Source organism: Sceloporus undulatus, chromosome 2, assembly GCF_019175285.1.
Source record: "Sceloporus undulatus isolate JIND9_A2432 ecotype Alabama chromosome 2, SceUnd_v1.1, whole genome shotgun sequence".
NCBI lineage: Eukaryota > Metazoa > Chordata > Lepidosauria > Squamata > Phrynosomatidae > Sceloporus > Sceloporus undulatus.
This window is the reverse complement of record NC_056523.1, coordinates 787129-791566: the sequence shown is the minus strand read 5'-3', so window position 1 is coordinate 791566 and position 4438 is coordinate 787129. Positions and strand designations below refer to the sequence as shown.

Here is a 4438-nt window from a genome sequence, read left to right as displayed (position 1 = left end):
TGGGGTGAAAAAGCAGCCCTGCATCATGGGAACTTTGCAATCAGTAATTTTTGCGTTGCATTGTGCTGCTGCCTATCACACCAAACCATTTTGCAACGCATTCGCAAGGATAACGGGAGAGAAAGGCCTGGCTTCCCTTTTCCCCCGTAATGCCCCGAAAGGGGAGGAATGACACTAAAAGTACGGGAGCATTGTGCAACGGGCTCCCATAGAAATGAATGGCGTCTGGAAGAACATCATGCTTTCATGTTATTGCGCAACGTTGGAGACGCTAACATTGCGCGATAGGCAGGAAAAATCGCCCAAAACTTGCGTCTGATAAACTCCCAAGACACAGTAACCCACAATAACCCATCTAAGCACAAGGAATCAGCATGGCATCGAAAGGCCAGCCATTGAGACCTGCCATGGATGTCTCCCAGGTTCTGCTCACCTCTTCTGTTTCTTTTTCAACGCTGGCCACGAAGGATTTGTTGGTCGCACAAAATGCCACTGCGTCTTGAAACGTCATACGCTTGTGCTCAAAATAATAGATGCTGTTATCGTGTACGTCCCAGTCTCTCACAATTAAGCTTTCAATTTCATCTACCATCCAAACCAAGAAAGTGTGAAGAAGAAGAAGAAGAAGAAAGACGAAAGGATGGGGGAATACAGAGGAGAAGATTCAGGAGAAGCTAGTTTGTGAAGAGTCCATGCAGATATACAGTCAAAGTATGTATGTACATTTACAGACAGATAAGTTTGTTATATATACAGGTTGAGTTTCCCTTCTCTGAAATGCTGGTGTCCAGAAGTGTTTGGGTGGAATGTTTTGGGTTTAGGGGATATTTGCATAGACATAAGGAGATATCTCAGAGATGGGAACCAAGTCTAAACATGAAATTCAATTATGTTCTATTGCACCTTATGAACACAACTTAAAGGTCATTTTATACACAACATTTTCAATGTTTTTGTGCATGAAGCAAAGTTGGTGTATGATCACAAAGCAAACGTGGGCAATGTTGGATTTTGCAGCAGTTCAGATTTCGGAAGGGAGAAGGGAGACTCAACCTTCAGCAACACAATGCTTTCTTCTTGGTGCTGATGGTAATGGCAACCACAGGGATAGCAAGAGACCAATTTGATAGTCTATCAGGTACTGCCAATGGGACTTTTGCACCATCCATCTGTAGTAAGGTGGGCAAAGGTGAGAGGAGGGTTGATTGGGCGGAGTCAGGGAAGGCGCTTCCAAGGGCGGAGGAGGAGGAGGAGCCTCTGAGGGAGGCAGGGCGGAGCCAGGAAGAGGTATAAGAAGGGAGCGGGAGGAAGGCTGGAATGCGGATCGAGGGAGAGGAAGGGTAGAGCAGAGTCTGAGGAGAGAGGGACGTAGACTGCTCTGGGAAGGAAGGCGTGACTGGGAAGCTCAGAGGGCTCCAAAGGGGTTGACTATTCCCCAGAAGAGGAGTGGGGAAAAGAAACAGGCCGTGGTTTCGAGGAAGAATGGTGGGCACCCCAGCTTGAACGCCGGTGCCCAGACCCCTTGGTCTGTCAAGGAAGACCCGGCTGAAGGAAGGGGCTGGAGGAAAGGAACCCCTTTTTGTTGCAACTTGGACTGAGTAGGTCTTGCTGTGAAGTTAACAGCTGGATGGTGTTTCAGTTGGTGGAGGGACTGTGGGCCACCCAATTGTTGTGGTGTTAATAGTTGTGAGTAAAGTTTGACTGCCTCCCATCCTGCGTGGGAGTAAGGTTGTTTCGCACGTGGCGGGAAGGGAAGACGCCCAGCAAAGATGCAAGCGGGACCTCAGCTCCACCCACACCGTCATCTGGATTCAGCTCAAGAACGGAGGAATCCAAGTGGCACATTTCAAGAAGTGTCACTTCTAGGAATTGCTTTTATTTATTTAGCTCTTTAAAAACATCTGCTATTGTGTCCTTTCTATTGCACCCATTTCGTTACTCTGCAATTGATTCCAAACTGCCGCTCACTACAGAAACTGTGGTTGTTGTTTTCTCCCAGAGGCACTAAATCTCCCAAAGACCGGTTATTAGAGTGATATTATTCATCGGAGCCGAGATGGTGATGATGATGATGGTCAGGCAATGGCTCTCCAGTTTAAGTGCAGGAGACTGAGCTAAGGAGGCAGCTGGGCGGCTGAACTGCTGGTGATATATTCACTCCATCCGCTGCTACAGAAGAACAGCCTCCAAACTGGCTCCCTGGCTCTCTTTGGAGTCTGCTTTCCGACGGACCTTTTCAGCAACTCTTCCCTCACTTTTGGACTCTGGTCATGACTGCTTTCTCCTCTTTGACTGCCTGGACCATAATTCTGTTTTTCAGCCCCGACAAGCCTTGGGACTGGCCTGGTTTCCCCTGGCAGTTCTTGGGGATCATAGAATCCTAGAGTTGGAAGAGACCCCAAGGAGGGCCCTGATCCAGCCCAGCCCCCTTCTGCCATGCAGGAACTCTCAATCAAAGCACCCCATTGACAGATGGCCAACCAGCCTCTGCTTAAAGACAGCCTCCAAGGAAGGAGACTCCACCACAATCTCCAAGGGAGCAATGTATTCCACTGTCAAACAGCCCTTCCTCTCAGGAAGTTCCTCCTAAAGTAGATGCGACAGCCAGAAGTGCTTGGTACCAACTTCGATTAATATGCCAACTGTGTCCCTACTTGGACCAAAAGGACCTTGAAGCAGTGGTACTTGCATTGGTAATCTCTTGCCCTGATTTCTGCAATGTGCGCTACATGGGGCTACCCTTGGAGCAAGTTCGGAAGCTTCAATTAGTACAAAACACAGCAGCTGGATTGGTCACTGGTTCTTTGAAATTTGACCATATAACACCTATTTTGAAAGATCTTCATTGACTACCTATTAGCTTCCAGGTGCAATACAAGGTGTTGGTTATCCCCTATAAAGCCCTACACAGCTTGGGTCCCAGTTACTTAAAGGAACACCTCTCCCTATATAATCTGCCCCGCACTCTCAGAACTTTTTGGGGAAATCTGCTGGAAGTACATCCAACCAGACTGGTCTCAACTTCCCAAAGAACCTAGAATCATAGAGTTGGAAGAGACCGCAAGGGCCATCCAGTCCAACACCTTTACTGTCAGGAAGTTCCTCCTCATGTTGAGCTGGAATCTCTTTTCCTGGAGCTTGCCTCCATTGTGTCCTATTCTCTGGAGCAGCAGAAAACAAGCTTCCTCCCTCCCTTCAAGTATTTAGAGGGCTATCATATCACCTCTAACCTCCTGGGCTTCATGGTTTCTAGACCAGGGGTAGGCAACCTTTTTGAGCCGGGGGCCGGGTTGCTGTCCCTCACGACACATGGGGGGGCCGAAGCCAAACAAAATAACTAATTAAATAATTAGTTTAAAATTAAATATCTACATTAACCACGGACCAATGTGGAGGACCAAACATTTTTCAAATGGAAGACACTTTTTTTAAAAATCACGCGAAAAAATTTGCTGATTTTTTAAAAAATGTTAATATAAATGCCTGTTTCTGAGGCTTCTATAGACAATTGCCCCCCAAAGGTCCCGGCGGCAATCGGCGGCAGGACCAGGCTGGGGCCGGTCCCAAGGCCTCGCCGGGCCGCAGGTTGCCTACCCCTGTTCTAGACCCTTCACCATTTGGTGGCCCTCCTTTACTTAACGGTTACTCGCCTGAGCCCTCGCCAGCTGGAAACAGGACAGATGTGGATATGATACTGGGACTGTAAAAAGGGGAGGCGCATGCCTAATGGCGCGCAAATTGTTTATTTTTATTTTAAAAAAATTGTGATATAGTCAAGGAGGGTTTGGAGTCCATGGGAGAAGCTGGCCTGGGAACAGTGTTAGAGGGGGCCCTTTCATTTCCCACATGTTCTTTTCCCTTTTCCTTAAGGGTCTTGTGGGTACTTCTGCTCAGAGGAAGTGAGCTAGTCTACATAACTATGAGGCCAGTGAATTGAACTCAAGGACAGAGTTTGGGGACAAAGGCCAAGCCATCAGGGGGTCTTTACACTGGTGTTTAGCAGGGGAAGCCCACAGTTTTGTTTCAGAGCCTCCTTAAGACTTCTCAATATTTACAGCGCTTTATAAATAAAGGAGAATAATAATAATAATAATAATAATAATAATAATAATAATAATGGACACTGAAGGCCCTGCTGCAGTCACCTGCAACACCTGTGGGATGTCTGTCTTCTTGCCTAGGGATATGGGGAACTTTACCTGCCCCAAGTGCAAGTTGGTGGTAGCCCTCTTAGAAGAGAAAGTACAGCAGCTGGAGGCCCAGGTAGCTACACTTCAGCATCATAGGGAGCAAGTGCTTTTCCTGACCAGAACGGACCAGATGGTCCTGGACAGGAAACACACAAAGGAAGTTGCTGGGAAAGAGGAGGTCACTTCACACACAACAGAAGGAGATCGTTGGAAGAAGGTCACACACAGAAGTAGGGAAACCAGGGAAC

At 47.6% G+C, this 4438-nt stretch overlaps 1 long non-coding RNA gene across 3 annotated transcripts in view; it reads right to left on the bottom strand.

Moving 5' to 3' along the window:
* Positions 1 to 438: 438 nt before the first annotated feature.
* Positions 439 to 4438, bottom strand: part of LOC121923062 — a 24564-nt gene continuing 20564 nt past the window's right edge. For all 3 annotated transcript variants that reach the window (XR_006102287.1, XR_006102289.1, XR_006102288.1), the window contains exon 7: positions 439 to 585. This is a non-coding gene — a long non-coding RNA (uncharacterized LOC121923062). The remainder of the gene's footprint in view (positions 586 to 4438) is intronic.